This window comes from Somniosus microcephalus, chromosome 25 (genome assembly GCF_052327205.1).
Source record: "Somniosus microcephalus isolate GS21.2 chromosome 25, FLI_Smic_1.0, whole genome shotgun sequence".
Classification (NCBI taxonomy): domain Eukaryota; kingdom Metazoa; phylum Chordata; class Chondrichthyes; order Squaliformes; family Somniosidae; genus Somniosus; species Somniosus microcephalus.
In genome coordinates this window covers 43,905,400-43,921,915 of record NC_141011.1, presented here as the reverse complement: position 1 = coordinate 43,921,915, position 16,516 = coordinate 43,905,400, and the positions used below count along the sequence as shown (strand labels likewise).

At 45.9% G+C, this 16,516-nt stretch overlaps 1 protein-coding gene and 1 long non-coding RNA gene across 2 annotated transcripts in view; one reads left to right on the top strand and one right to left on the bottom strand.

The window, feature by feature from the left end:
* Positions 1 to 1,254: 1,254 nt before the first annotated feature.
* LOC147100745 (uncharacterized) lies at positions 1,255 to 2,618 on the bottom strand. The gene is made up of 2 exons (XR_015073556.1): positions 2,533 to 2,618; positions 1,255 to 1,648 (listed from the first exon to the last, which is right to left on the bottom strand). It is a non-coding gene; the product is annotated as an uncharacterized LOC147100745 (long non-coding RNA).
* A 253-nt stretch (positions 2,619 to 2,871) lies between these two features.
* The window catches only part of gpr153 (G protein-coupled receptor 153), a 74,404-nt gene continuing 60,759 nt past the window's right edge, over positions 2,872 to 16,516 (top strand). Inside the window, exon 1 of the mRNA XM_085967288.1 lies at positions 2,872 to 2,962. The gene's annotated coding sequence lies outside the window, so the exon portion shown is untranslated. The remainder of the gene's footprint in view (positions 2,963 to 16,516) is intronic.

The window sequence follows — 16,516 nt, the reverse complement described above, 5'->3', positions numbered from 1 at the left end:
TGACCCTGTATAATGGCTGTAAAGAATAAATTCTGAAAGGCGTAAATTACAGATAATCCGCCCCTTTTCACCTACTGCTGTGAGATCACTTAATGCCTTTGAACGTCCAACGTCTATTACAGACCATAATATGATACATGGTCCATTTAGCAAATACCTCTCAGCCAAGAAGATGCAGTAACTCAACTGAAATGAGTCAGCAACGGAATCAGACCAGAACCTCCAGCTAAAATAGAATTTGTTAAGCTATACGTCTATAAAAGGACGATGTCTGTTAAAGAAGGAAACTAAATGCCAGTGACAAAATATTTCTCACTTTCCATTCAACAAAGAATAATATTTGGATGTCCCAAAGCGCTTTACAGCCAATGAAGTATTTTTGAAGTGTGGTCACTGTTGCAATGTAGGAAACGTGGCAGACAATTGGTACACAGCAAGATCCCACAAACAGCAATGTGATAATGACCAGATAATCTGGTAATGACCTGCTCATCTTCAAAATAGTGCCAGGAATCTTTTACACCCACCTGAGGGGGCAAATGGGGCCCCGTTTAACGTCTCATCCTCAAGACGGTAACTCCGACAGTGCAGCTCTGGAGCCTAGATTTTGCACTTGTAATGGGAGTGTGACTCAAAACCACGACTTTCTGACTGAGGCAGGAACACGACCCACTGAGTAACAGCTGACACCTAACCATCACACAAAGAGTAATCTGGGTAGGGTAGGGTAGAGGCGAGAAATTCTGATTCATTCAAGAGAGAGTAAGGTCATGTGAAGAGGATTGTAGGTTATTTTTTTATTGCGGCTGAGCTACAACAGCCTGAATGGCTTCAATCACCTGTGTTTACCGTGTAATTTTACATAGCATTACATAGACTGTACAGCACAGAAACAGGCCCCTGCTGGTGATTATGCTCCACACTAGCCACTTCCCACCAATGTTCCCTTTAAGCTGCACGGCCACGCAGCTCTCAGGACTTCCCGCGTGGCCGGCTCCCTGCCCCGCCACCCCTCTTCATCTTGCCCTATCCGCATAACTTTCTATTCCTTTGCTCCCTCATATGGTTTTTTATATTCCCTCATGGGATGGGCGTCGCTGCCCATCCTTAATTGCCCTTGAGAAGGTGGTGATGAGCCGCTGCCTTAAACCGCAGAGGGCAGTTGATGTAATTGATGTAAGCCCCCAAAGTGCGAACCAAGTGATATACATAGTCGACGTCACTGGCTTGTTGTAAGAAAGACAGACCCAATAATTGAAGTCAAAACGGTTTATTCAGGCCTGGGGAGCTGTGGCTCTTGCGTCCCAACACAAGGCTCCGACTCCACCGAATCTCTTGAGGTTCACACAGTTATACACATTTTCTGAGACCTCCTACTCCAGAGGTCCAATCGATTTAAAAGTCTATACATTAATCAGTAACTAGGTGTGTCTAACTTCTACAAGGTAGCCTATAACATAAGTTTCACTTTTCACTGCAGGGACCTGTGGCCCCTCTGATTTCTTGGAAATGAGTCATCAGGACATGTGATTTCTGAGAAACGAGTCATTCTCTCTTTTGACCACGACTAAGTTTCGTTTTTCCAGAAAAGGGTTATGTCAGTGTCTCTTTTTGTAAGTTTCATCTCTCTAAACTGGTATGGTCATTTCTGCAATTAAACATACGAATAATTAGTACATTTCATCTTTACACATTTTGCTGCGCAATTAATCTTACTTCAGCAGTTAAGAGTCAACCACATTGCTGTGGGTCTGGAGTCACATATAGGCCAGACCAGGTAAGGACAGCAGATTTCCTTCCCTAAAGGGCATTAGTGAACCAGATGGGTTTTTACAACAATCTGGTAGTTTCATAGTCACCATTCCTGTTACTAGTTTTTCATTCTAGATTAATTGAATTTAAATTCCCCAGCTGCCTGTGGTCGGATTTGAACTCACATCTCCGTCGATCATTAAGCCAGGCCTCTGGATTACGAGTTCAGTAACATAACCACTATGCTATCGCGCGCCCTTATATGCATCGTTGCTATTCGCCTCAACGACTGCATGTAGTAGCGAGTTCCGCGTTCTAACCACTCTCTGGGTAAAGAAGTTTCTCCTGAATTCCCGATTGGATTTATTAGTGACTATCTTATATTTATGGCTCCCGAATTTTGGTCTCGCCTTTTCTACGTCTACCCTATCAAACCCTTTCCTAACCTTAAAGACCTCTATCAGGTCATAAGTTACCATGATTGGACTAAATATACAGTGGGCTGCTAGGATAATGATATGGGAGAATTGGGATGGATGCCTCACTCAATGCATTTTCTATCAAATGCCTTGCTCACTCATAAGAAATGCCAGCTCCAATTGGTATCGGCGCTCTCCAGAAGTTAAGAGGGAAAACCTTGTGTGTGTGTGTGTGTGTTATGTACGTTTCCTGAGCATGCGCTTAATAAAATTTAAGGGGGAAAAAACACTCCCCCCGCCCCAGCGTAGGTTTGATCTTCAGTCTATCCCCCAACGCCACTTGTCGTGACTCCACACTCACCAATAAGCCCCGCCGATCCCTGGTTTGCAAACGTTCAGTCCTTGCATCCGATCGGCAGTGCAAAGGAGAACTTGGGAAGAGAGAGAGAGCGAGAGAGGGGGGACCAGAGATTCCAGGGCTCCTCCCGGCGCATTTATTTGGATATACATCTATGTGGATGGAATGAATGACTGACTGATTAGCGATTCGAAGCAGAGCCACGGAGTCTCTCTCCTGCTGCCCAGTCACACGGTGCGTGTCATGTTGATTTCAACGGTCTAACACGTTGCTCGGTGAGATGGGTGACCGCTCGTCTGCCCGTGTTTATCCCTGTGCACCGCTGTAGTAGTTGGCGAAATATTGGGATCTGCGATTTGCTATCTGAAGGAGAATTGATGCAGGGTGACCGTGGGCAAGCTGGAGATCTGCCTGAGTTGATACAACTCTGGAGGTAAATTGATGTGTTGATTTTATTTTAATGTCTTAAGATTCTCCCTTTTCCCCACCTTCCCCTATTTCTAAATCGTCTATGTTTTTCATAAGGGGGAAAGATTCCAACGCAAAGTTCTCGAAATGAAATCTTTCATATGTTAGCAGAAAAATGACGGGAAATGTTTGCTCATTTCAGATGCCTAGAAACTATTTTTTAAGGAAATATCGCCGCCCCACCTTCAAAAAATAAATCCAAGGCAAAGTTGATTCAGTAAAATAAATTAAATTAGACGACCCAATAAATACCGATGTGATGTATGAAATAATAGACAACAGGGTTGGAAGAGGGAAGTATGCAATATATATATAGCAGATATTGCATCTAAATGAATAAAATGCAAGTACAATGTAGCTATATTTATTGAATATATCTGGAATGTATTGAACGTTCACTGTATTTAACTGCTAGTTTCAAACTAATCCTCATTTGTCCACATTATTTGCAAATATTAATATTTCATATGATTGGTTTTTTTTGTGCTATCTTATCTTTGTGGGACTCCACACCCGTCAAAAATTGCATGAAATGAACTGGTTCTGTCCACGCCCCCGGCGCGTTCCCGAGGCGCGTTCACCTGGCAGGCGCGCCCCTGGATGTGTCTCCTCCCCTTCCTGGTTTTTGCCATTTGAGATTCGGAACCAGCTCGGCGCGCGCCCGTAGCCAAGTGCGCGCCCGGTTTAATTCCTGAGAATGCGCGTGCACGCAGGACTCCCCCTCCCCTCCCCCTGGACTTGGACTCTCAGTAGCTGCGGCAGGACAGGAGGGAAACAACTGGTCAAAGGAGCCAGGCCCCTCCCCGCCACTCCCCTTTAATATTTAATAAGCCGGTAGATGATTGCATGTGTTGTGATTTGCACCAAATGAGTAAAGTGTAAAATGGACAGAATTATTAGATTGCAGAGAAAAATGAGATAGGTGCCCACAACCATTCATTTGTGTTGCTGCAAAGAAGATGAATTCTCTGAGGCTGCTGTGAATAGCTGATGTACACTGCAAGAAGCTGTTTCATTTAGAAATCTATATACATATATATATGTTAATTGCTTAATTATAATACCTGCTGCTGAGGTTAATACCTCGCACTACATCGAGCACTGGGGTTAATACCTCGCACTACATCGAGCACTGGGGTTAATACCTCGCACTACACCGAGCACTGGGGTTAATACCTCGCACTACACCGAGCACTGGGGTTAATACCTCGCACTACATCGAGCACTGGGGTTAATACCTCGCACTACATCGAGCACTGGGGTTAATACCTCGCACTACACCGAGCACTGGGGTTAATACCTCGCACTACATCGAGCACTGGGGTTAATACCTCACACTACACCGAGCACTGGGGTTAATACCTCGCATCGAGCACTGGGGTTAATACCTCGCATCGAGCACTGGGGTTAATACCTCGCACTACATCGAGCACTGGGGTTAATACCTCGCACTACATCGAGCACTGGGGTTAATACCTCGCACTACATCGAGCACTGGGGTTAATACCTCGCACTACATCGAGCACTGGGGTTAATACCTCGCACTACATCGAGCACTGGGGTTAATACCTCGCACTACATCGAGCACTGGGGTTAATACCTCGCACTACATCGAGCACTGGGGTTAATACCTCGCACTACATCGAGCACTGGGGTTAATACCTCGCACTACATCGAGCACTGGGGTTAATACCTCGCACTACATCGAGCACTGGGGTTAATACCTCGCACTGCATCGAGCACTGGGGTTAATACCTCGCACTACATCGAGCACTGGGGTTAATACCTCGCACTACATCCAGCACTGGGGTTAATACCTCACACTACATCGAGCACTGGGGTTAATACCTCGCACTACACCGAGCACTGGGGTTAATACCTCGCACTACATCGAGCACTGGGGTTAATACCTCGCACTGCATCGAGCACTGGGGTTAATACCTCGCACTACATCGAGCACTGGGGTTAATACCTCGCACTACATCGAGCACTGGGGTTAATACCTCGCACTACATCGAGCACTGGGGTTAATACCTCGCACTACATCGAGCACTGGGGTTAATACCTCGCACTACATCGAGCACTGGGGTTAATACCTTGCACTTCATCGAGCACTGGGGTTAATACCTCGCACTACATCGAGCACTGGGGTTAATACCTCGCACTGCATCGAGCACTGGGGTTAATATCTCGCACTACATCGAGCACTGGGGTTAATACCTCGCACTACATCCAGCACTGGGGTTAATACCTCGCACTACATCGAGCACTGGGGTTAATACCTCGCACTACATCGAGCACTGGGGTTAATACCTCCCAGTGTATCAGACTGGAGTTACCTCTTCCTTCTACAATGGAAATCAAATGTAATAGTCAGGTGCTGAAGTCAATATCTCCCAGTGCATTGGGACCAAAGTTAATTCCTCCCAGTGCAATTGGCATTGAGGTTAATAGCTTCCAGTGTATCAAAGCTGTGTGTGTGTGTTGGATGTATGATTCATTACCCCCAGATGTGTTGGGCACAAACTTCCTGGCAACTAGAATGTTTAATACCCGCTGGCATCTCAGGTGTGCATTTTTTTAATTGAGATCCCTGGGGGATGGGTCAAGGTACGCAGTACAGGACACCACTGAATGTGAGAAGAATAAACGAGAAGGCAAGATGTCACAAAGTAGTCACAAGGTAAGTAACACCAAGCTTCGGTTTTAGAAGACTGTGGATTTTAGAAGGAAAGAAAGATTGAAGCAGGTAAGGAGGTTTGGGGGAAAATGAGTTTGAGTAGCAGAATGTACAATGAGTCTTCATTTCAATACACTGAGGATGCGAGGAGGAGTGTGAGTGGAGGGTAGAGGTGGGATTGGCCAGCCCACTTTATACACCCAAGGGGATTAACATTCAGTTTGGGAGATGTCTTGCTCAATCTAATTGAGATCTCTATAAGGGAGGATGTTTCAATGGAGTCTCGACCTGAGGCAAAAAGAGAAAGAGAAAATGAAATCAACACTCGCCAAACCTTTGCAGGGAATCAACGTACTGAGCTCCACAGACCCCGAGTTGTGATGTGTCACTGTGTGAACAGCTGTGTTTCAATGTGGAATTCATCAGCTAGGAAACACCTGCTTGGTTGGCTGGTAGGAGCCATTTGACAGGTTGCATTAGTCATTGTCACTGGTACAATGCAGGCTTTGCCTGCAGAGCACATTATGCAATAAACTGAATGGAATACTTTATGATGTAAAGGATACTGAGGATATCCCTTGAGGTGAACATGATGGGATACTGTACAAACTGCAGAAGGCAATTCTTTGAGGTATTATTAAAAAAAGCTACTCAGAGTACACCTTTGATATAACCATTACAATACACCATATAAATTGTTCTGGGCACCCCTCTCTGTATGTATACCATCACACAGTATAAATTGCTCAGGGTACCCCTTGCTATGAGATACTTAGGGCCTGCCTGTTTAAACTCGTTCCTCACGAGCTGTGTATTGATTTAAAGTCAGCAGCTTGGCTGAGATTAGCGCTGCAGAGAGTGTCTCTGGAGACGAGTGCACAATGCCTTCAGCACATAACTCCAGGAGTCCTTGATTGGCTTTGGAGGAGTGTTTCTGGCTGACTTCCAGTGGGTAGAGTTTTGAACTGGTGGAACTGTGAGTTAGCTGATTGGTCAGCTTGTTGATTAGCTGTTGCAGCACCTGTTGATTTTGCCAAGGTGAGAAAGGAGGTGAGTACTGTTGGACAGGAATGAGGCGAGTGGGTGGGGAAGGCACAGCAATCAACAGTGTACAGTCATCTGGGGACTCTCAATTATCTGCCAATTACTATTATCTGCCAGTACAATCCCTTCCATTATAATGGATAATTGAAATCCCACTGTAAACTGCTCAACGTATCCCTCACTGTGTATATTACACAACACTGTATACCCTGCTCATTCTGTGTATTACAGGATACTGCATAATACGCTCAGGAGATCCCTCACTCTGTACATTACCTCTGTATATTGTTGTATAAACTGATAGGCTACCCATCATGATATTAGTGTGATTGAGCACTTGAGGTTGAGATACTTTTAACGCATCCAGTTCTGGTCACCAAGAAACAAAGGAGACAATCAATTGATGGAGGCAGTGAAGAGCAGGGAGACAAGGCTACTGTTAGGGGTCTGAGTCATGAGGAGAAACTAGAGAAACTTGGACTTTTCATCCTCGAAAGAAGGGGTCAGTGAGGTGATCTTATAGAGGTAGATAAGACAGTTAAGGGAATGTAAAAAGTAAACCCAGACGTTTACTTTAAATTAAATTGCGGGAGTAGAATAAGGGGACACAGACTCAAATTAGTAAACATTAATATTAAGAGTGATCAACATGTGGAATTAAACCTCCAGTAGGCCGGTACTATGTATAGTTTTAGTAGAGGGCGTTTGGCTGAGCAGTGCATTCTGGGAAATCTCTACCGCCATTGCATTCCATTTCTTAAGAGTGAATACCAGCACAGGCCATGCAGCCCCTCCATTCACATGAGATAGTGATCCTAAAGTAGAAGGGCTAGAGATTGCAATCTCCTGTAAAAGGGAATGGTCATAGCCTGCTTTTAATTTCTGTTAAAATAAATCCCTGCAATAAGGTTTGCAGAAAATAATTTCCTTTATTTATTTATTTTTAAATAGAATGTCTCTCTTAAAAGAACATCTGCAATACATGAAAAGGGATTTGAAGAAAGACTCTTGTTAAAGTAGGATTCTGACTACACAGGTTGGATCAAACCCTGTCTGTGCTGGATCTTTCAGTGGGTTAAAGAATAAGTACATTAGAATAAAAAGGGAGGCTGCCCACATACTGTGGTACTGATGCATGCTGGTGATTATCCACAGGAAGAGCTGTCAGATTCAGCAGAGGTGTGAGGGAGAGGAGAGGAGCTGAAACGCATCCCCAGATGGGAGGGCTTAAATCAAAGGCCAAGTCAACACCGGCCCTCTCACGCACTCCCTAATGGTTAGCTATAGAATAACATTAGCCGAGGCAGGGTGCAGGCCAGTTTCCTCTCTTGTGTGGTTCCAGGTCTTCTAACTCAACCAATATCAAGAATGACACCTTCGTTTCTGAACTATTATCAGCATTTTTCAATGTGCAAAGAGTTAAAATAAGAAAAAAAGAAAGACTTGCATTTCTATAGCACCTTTCACCACCTCAGGACGTCCCAAAGTGCTTTACAGTCAATGAAGCACTTTCTGAAGTGTGGTCGCTATTGTAATGTAGGAAACGCAGCAGTCAGTTTGTGCACAGCAAGCTCCCACAAACAACAATGTGATAATGACCAAATAATCTGTTTTAGGTGTTGGTTCAGGGGCAAAATAATGGACCAGAATTGGTGCTGCACGAGCAGTGCATGCCCCAACCAAGAGGACCGATACTGGCCCGAAATTGAGCCTCGGGCCTCACTATCATTTTATGCGCGAGCTGCTGGCACCTCTCGTGCCTTCGCTGGCAGCTCGCGCATTCCAAATGTCAAATGTTGGACTGCTTGCCTCGCTGGCAGTGGCCCAAAGGTAAGTCCCAGGATGGGTTGTTGGAGCGGACAATTGGGAGGATGCGATCGCGACAACTTTGGAGTCGGATGAGCACTGCGGATGGGTCCTTCAACAGGCATTATGCCCATAATTAACATACGCAATGGTCCTAACACTTCTTTTAGGCGGCTGCCTGCAACGCCAATATGGGGGGTACCTGTAACACAGACGCTGATCGGGCTTGGGACGTAGAGCTTCTAAATTGATCCTTTTTACCCCCAATTTCCACTAGGAAAACAGACACAACAAGAACCAATTTCTACCCCTTAATCTTTAGCTAATTGCGTTATTTTGTATCAAACAAAATGAAGGGTGTGTGACCTCTCACAGCTTCCGGGGCCTTAAGCAACTCCTGAATTACCAGCAAAATCAGCAATATCTCACATCTTCAATACTTGGCTCAGTCTGCTCCTCCACCACCGGCGCACTGTGGTTGCAGTATGTAAGATCAACAGGATGCACTGCAGCAACTCATCAAAGTTACTTTGATAGCTCCTGCATCCCCTGTGACCTCTACCACTGAGAAATACCAGCAGTGTTCTGGGAACTCCATTATTTCCAAGTTCCCCTCCAACTCACCTACCATCCTGACTTGGACACATAATCTCTGTTCCTTTATCGTCGCTGGGTCGATATCCTGGAATAACAGATCTCAATGGAACTACAATCTCAATGGTCTACCTGACCCCATTGTGGGAGCACCAGCAGGGCGAAGACTACAACGGTTGAAGGAGAAGAGCTGTCACCACAATCTTCTCAGAGCAATTGGGGATGGATAATAAATGTAGCCTTGGCAGCACCAGAACAAATAAAACAAAAATACAGGAAACTTTCTGGTATCCGGCACTGACGGGACCGAGCTGTTGCCGTCCCATCAAAACTGCCGTAGAAACCAGCGCTAATGTTAAAACATACGGAGCTGCTGAGCTCCGTGTGAAGCAATAAACCCTGTTGCTCGCTTCAAAACAGTCGGCTGCAGCTGCAAGCGTCTCTGTAGCTAAGCAACAGCCTCAGATAGACCTTGCAGAGCCACGACTGAAGAAAAAAAGCAACGAAAAGAAAAAAAACTTATCTGAACCGACTCCTGAATTTTGCCAGTGGATAGAGCTTTCCGGACATTTAACCTCCGGATAAACGAAAGTTTCCTGTAATATTTTCTTCAGGTGGTAAGGTCTGTGGTTCAAGTGTGACAGACATGGGGAGCCTTTAAGAGCGGAGATTAAACAAAATAAAAAAGATGGCAACATAACAAAAATGTGACAAATTAAAATTGTGAAAAATTAACGATGTGTGAAGATTTCAGTGATGAATCCGCCTTTGTACAAAAAAACAGTGATCGCTGGTGACAGAGCTGCATTTTACTTTCTCTCCCCTCACTTTGTTGATGTCCTGTTCCGTATGATATTCTTAGCTGAAGAGGTGGGCAGACTGACCTTTTCTCAGCCCACTGCCAGTGCCAACTCCAGTGCCAGGCGCTAGGAGGTGAAAGAGAATAGCTGCGGCTGACAAGAGTCATAGAATTTTACAGCACAGGACGAGTTCATTTGGTTCTGAAGGAGCAATCCACTTATTCCCCGGCTTTTCCTCATATAATTAAAAGCATTATTTTTCAAATATTTTCCCTTTCACTTTTAAAAGCAATTTGGATTCTGCTTCCCCCACTGTTTCTTGAGGGGAATTCCATATCTCAACAACCCTTTGTGTAAGTAAAAGTCTCTTAATCTCTTTTTGGTATTTTAGTGATGGATTTCAAATTATGCCCTGCAGGTACAGTACTAGCTTGTTAACCAGTGGAAATAGTTTCTCTTGATTTACCTCATCAAAACCCTTAATAATTCTGAACACTTCCATCAGATCTCTTCTAACTTACTCTGTTCTAATATAAAGGTCCTCAGTTTCTCTAGTCTCTCCTTGTAACTAAACCCTTTCATCTAGGAACATAGAAACAGGAGGAGGCCATTCAGCTCCTCAAGCCGGTTCCGCCATTCAATTAGATCAGGGCTGATCTGCATATTAACGCCATCCACCCGCCTTGGTTCTGTAACCTTTAATTCCCTTGCCTAACAAAAATCTATCAGTCTCAGTTTTGAAATTTTCAATTGACCCCCAGCCTCAACAGCTTTTTGGGGAGAGAGTTCCAGATTTCCAGTACCCTTTGTGTGAAGAAGTGCTTCCTGACATCACCCCTGAACAGTCTAGATCTAATTTTAAGGTTATGGGGGTAAAAATTGGGTAGCGCCCTGAAAAAGTTAGCGCCCCCGCGGCTGATTTTCCAAGGTAGCGCTCTGAGAGGGAGGAGGGGCGCTACTGGATGCATCCCGCATCCCTCGTGGGACGCTGCGAGCCAATATCGCGCCGCTACGCTGCGGCACGTTGTGCCGCGGTACTACAGGCCTTCCTTCCCTTATTAAAGGGGAGGGGCCTGGTGCAGCACGTCCTGGCACCCAGCTGGGCCACCAGGGATCGAGAATGCCGGCAAGCGAGCCCGGCACTCAAGAGGAGTGCCGGACTCACGGAGAGCAGCCGGCACCCCGCGGGGGGGCTTCACGGGGGCCGGGGACAGCAACGGGGGCAGGTGCTGGCAGGCGGCCAGCAACACAAATGGCCGCCCGCCACCTCCCCTTTAGCGCCACCCCGGCCGCAGGTAGGCCCCCCTGACCCTGGCAGACATAGCGTCCAGCAGTAAGTTGGGGGGCGCCACTCAATGTTACAGCTGGGGCACGAGCAGGGCTGAATTTTGCTGGAAGCATTAGCGGCGTCGTGCCCAGGTGCTAGTTGATTTGCGCCCCATTAGTAACCTCTTAAGGCACTAATGGGAGGCGCAAATCAATTGAATTTAGCTCCCATGGACCCTTGTTCTGGACTCCCCCACCAGAGGAAAAAATGTCTCTCCACCTACCATATCAACACCTTTAATCATCTTAAATACCTTAATTAGATCACCGCTTAATCTTCTATACTCAAGCCTACTCTATGCAATCATAATTTAAGCCTTTTAGCCCCGTATCATTTCTGGGATCATTTTTATGAATCTCATGCATCTGCCCTCTGGTTCTTTTGCCAATTATCTTGTATCTGTGTCCTCTGGTAACCGACCTTCCTGCCAGTAGAAATGGTGTCTCCTTATTTACTCTTAGCAAAACCCTTCACAATTTGGAACAACCTCTATTAAATCTCCCCTAAACCTCCGCCACTCAGAACAGCCACTCAGCTGAAGTACCTGAGAACAGGTGCAGCCTGTGGAATGGTAAAGAGTCCACCCCTTCGGCAGGGAAGCGGAGAGAGAGATTTTCTGACAACGACAACAACTTGCATCGATATAGCGCCTTTAGCCTCGCAAAACGGCCCAAGGTGCTGCACAGGAGCGTTATCAGACCTTTGACACCGAGCCACATAAAGAGATATTAGAACAGAGGAGCAAAAGCTTGCTCAAAGAGGTCGGTTTTAAGGAGCGTCTTAAAGGAGGTGCAGCATCAGCCTCGGTGGGCAGGTCAGGATCTTGCTGGCATTTTCCATTTGAAAGGCAGCATCGTAGCTTTAAATATACACGTGCGCATTTTCGCTTGCTCCATCGAACCGTGAGAGATTGAAAGTGTCTCCTCCGCTAGAACACGGATCTCTGAACAATGAACAACATTGGATTAAAGGAACGGCCAGGGCACAGTCCTGCTGCTATTAATTAGAATGAATCCCTACCTCTCTGTAATCATGTTGCATCAATCATCGTTTTGCTTAAAGGTATCCCTATGAATCCCCTTTCATTTACTTGTTGTTCTCCCCCCTTGTCTTTCCGTCCCAATGTTCTTAGAGCGTAAGAAATAAGGTGAGATCATTTTATACTGCTGCTTGATTTTTTTTTTAAATCAAGAAAAAAATTCTTCAGAAATTACCTATTCATTAATGTAAAGCGTTTGAGGAGTGTAGCAGGGTTTTTGCAGCAAGCCTTGAGCATCCTTTAACACAAGAGCAGATTAGCCTCGTTCTTCCTAGTTGACTAAAAATAGATCCATTGCCTTGTGCTTTTTATGCTCAGCGTTCATTGTGTTAGAAAGTATTCAGCTTTATGGCTTTTGCAACAAAAAAAAATGACAGCCATGCAATGAAAACGTTTTTAAGTCTTATAAATGAAACAGTTCTGGTGGTGTTAACCCTAACCCTAACCCTAAATGCTCTTCAGTATTAGGGGAATTTATTGGGGGAATATTAGGCTCGAGTGGAGCATAAACGCCGACATGGACTGGTTGGGCCGAATGGCCTGTTTCTGTGCCGTATATTCTATGTAATCCTATGAATTCATAAACAAGGACTCTAGGGGAATCAAGGGATATGGAGATCGGGCGGGAATGTGGAGTTAAGGTTGAAGATCAGCCATGATCTTATTGAATGGCGGAGCAGGCTCGAGGGGCTGTATGGACTACTCCTGCTCCTAATTCTTATGTTCTTAATATTTTAATACTGTCAGTGAATCTCACACGGTATTGCTTATGACAAATCAGATGTTTTGCTACTTTATAATTGCAGGAGTGCTATAATGTGTAGATGAACAATGTATTATTTTGCTGCTAAGATGGAGCTGTGCTTAATTTGGCCTATTCCTTTAATCCACGACCTTCTAGTTGCTGTAAATGGGTGCACGCTGAGGTCAACTGCAGGTTAACAGTTATAGGTGAAGGATGTGTGCAGGTTGGCAAGTGCTTGTTAATTTCCAGCTTGAGGTCAGAAGAAACCAGTGGGAAATGACTGGCTTTCTCTTTTCTTTATACTTTTGACACTTGAATGTGTGTCATCTGAAGTGTGAGATGCAGAGTAGACACAAGACTTTTACAGAAATAGGGAAATAGATAGATAAATGGATGGATGGATGGACACCTGTATCCAGTCTAGGAACTGTTATTGATGGATAGCTTTCAATATTTAGTGCTATGTGTTAGATCCGGGTATCTTAATGTTGTGTCCTTTCAATAATCAGACAAAGACTGCAGGGAACGATCAACAGGCGTTTACTGGATGAGGTTCAAACTGCAACTGACTGTACAGAGCGCCACTCAGGGCTTATATACAGGTGTGGTCACTGCCGGTACTACAGGATACAGGAGCTGTAAAAAGTAGTTCTCCCCCTTAAAGGTACATACACTACAATTCCTCCCCTTTTAGATTAACAGTACCATAACACTCATTTAACAATTAAATATCAAACTAATTACAATTAACACTTTTAACATGCAACATTAACTGGAAATAGTCTATTATAAATTCAGTCTTTGGGGAGGCTTCCTGATTCTTTCTGGATAACGCCTTTCCCGAGTGTCTCGCTCTTGGTGCGGAGGCGATTCTAACACCCTGTCGTCAGTTGATTCATCAGCTTCCAATGCTATTGTTTCTGAGGTAGATGCGACCTGTACGTCAGGTTCCTCACCAGGTACGTATGGCCGAGACATGGGGTTGACTTGTTCCTGTGACTCTAGGATCTGGTCAGCATGGCATCTCACAATGTTCTCCCCAACATCCACTGTGTACATTAGTGGCCCCTGCCGTGTGCATATCGTTCCTGGTTGCCATTTCTCTCTTCGGTAGTCGCGGGCCAAGACTGGTTGCCCTACATTGAAGCTCCTTGTCGGCTTCTCATTGATGTGCTGGAATTGCTTATTCTCAACATCTCTTCGTACATTTGGTCTGAGCAAATCCAGACGAGATCTCAACCTTCGGTTAAAGAACATCATGGCCGGGGCCTGGTTGGTGACTGCATGTGTCGCATTTCTGTAGGCTAACAGGAAATTGTCCACCTTATGCTGCAGTGGAATGTCGTCATCGCACATGGCCTTTACTGCTTTTTTAAAGGTTTGTACGAACCTCTCAGCCAATCCATTTGTGGCTGGATGATACGGGGCGGATGTGTAATGCCTTACCCCATTCTTTTTCATAAATCTTCGAAACTCTTCGGACACAAACTGTGGTCCGTTATCAGAGCAAATCTGCTCTGGCAAGCCGTTCCTGGCAAAAATGGTCCGTAGGACTGCAATAGTTTTCTCCATGGTGGTGGAGGACATTTTGATCACCTCAGGCCATTTTGAGTGCGCATCCACGGCTATTAAAAACATTGAGTCCATTTTTGGTGTTTCCTTGCCGTTATATATAACGTTCACCCTTATTTTTCCTTTGGGGTAGACTTTTTGCCCCGTGTACGTCTTCAAGACAATCTTTGTATCTCTCAAGGGTATATGTGAGAATAGCCGCTTGTAGTCCCTTCGGTTTATGACTGTTAGGGCTGATCCTGTGTCCAATTCCATTTTCACTTGGACTCCTGCTATCTTGATGGTGACCCAGATAGTTTGGTGATCCTCCGTTTTGATCACATTATGTAGTTTCAGACAACCCAGCTCCTTGCTTCCGGAGTCTGTATCACTCTTCTGTTCATCTGAACTACTCTCCGTCACCTTATGTACCTTCTTGTACTTCTCCTGTGGAGATTTCTTGCTGCTGGTTTTCTTTCCCGACCTGCAGACTCTTGCTATGTGTCCTACTTTTCCACACTGTCTGCACATTTTGTCCTTGAACCAGCAATCCTTATGGTCGTGTGTTGTTCTGCCGCAGCGATAGCACTTCACTGTTCCGTATGACATTTCATTTGTGCCATATTCTTGCGGTCTCCGTTGTATCTCTGCAGCGCCCCGTGCGGCTGCTTCGTGTGATACTGCCATGCTGAAAGCCTTGTCCAGCATAAGATCCTTTTCTGATAGAAGCCGTTTCTGGGTTCCTTCACTTTGAAGCCCACACACAAACTTGTCCCTTAAAGTATCTGCTAGTCCCGTTCCAAACTGGCAGTGTTTCGATAGCTTGCGCAGTTCCGTTAAATACTCAGCATTACTTTCATCTGTATGCTGGTTCCTTTTGTGAAACTTAAATCTTTCTGCTATCAGCAGCGGTGGGGGTTTAAGTGGTCCTGTAGGATTGACACTATGTTTTCAAAACCCTTTTCTACTGGCTTCTCTGGGGTTACTAGGTTTCGTAGTAAGCCATACGTTTTTGCACCCATTGAATTCAACAATACCAGCGCTTTCTTGTCATCTGGCACTTCATTCGCCTTGCAGTATACTTCTATGCGTTCGACATATGTCGTCCAATCTTCGACTTCATTGTCGAATGCTGTGATACTGCCACTCTTCGGCATTTTTGGGTGTGGTTAGACTGGCTTAAAATGGCGTCTCCCGCGCTTTCCTTTCTTCCCCGCTGCGACTTAAAATGGCGTCTCCCGCGCTTTCCTTTCTTCCCCGCAGCGGCTTAAAATGGCATCTCCCATGCTGCTGCCAACGCCACTCTCGGCGGTCCTCCTGGCAAATGGTGACACCCTGTGGGCCTCGCGCGCTGCTCCTGTGCTGCTGCCAATGCCGTTCTCTGCGGTCCTCGTGGCAATGGCAGCGCCTCGCGTTTTCTTGCGCGCCTCTCTCCCCCGTTGACGCTGCTCGGCCCCTGAACACCGGCTGCGCTCTGCTATCTCTCGCCTCTCTCCCCCGTTGACGCCGCTCAGTCCCGAACACCGGCTGCGCTCTGCTCTCTCTCGTTGACGCTGCTCGGCCCTTGAACACCGGCTGCGCCCCGTGCGCTCTGCCCTCTCTCTCTCTCCCGTCGACGCTGCTTGGCCCTTTCTGTGCCGCTCGGTCGGCTCTAGCCGCCGCTGTCCGGGAAGGGTCTGCGCAGTACCTGTTGCCAGCCTGTTTCGCTGGACCACCGTGGCTAGAAGGCCAAGCCTGGCTCTCGACAGCCTCCCCAGCGATGCCCGTGCTTCTGGACTCGACCTCCTTATGCAGAGTTGCAGGTAGGTTCGAATCTTCTCGTCGCCAATGTTAGATCCGGGTATCTTAATGTTGTGTCCTTTCAATAATCAGACAAAGACTGCAGGGAACGATCAACAGGCGTTTACTGGATGAGGTTCAAACTGCAACTGAC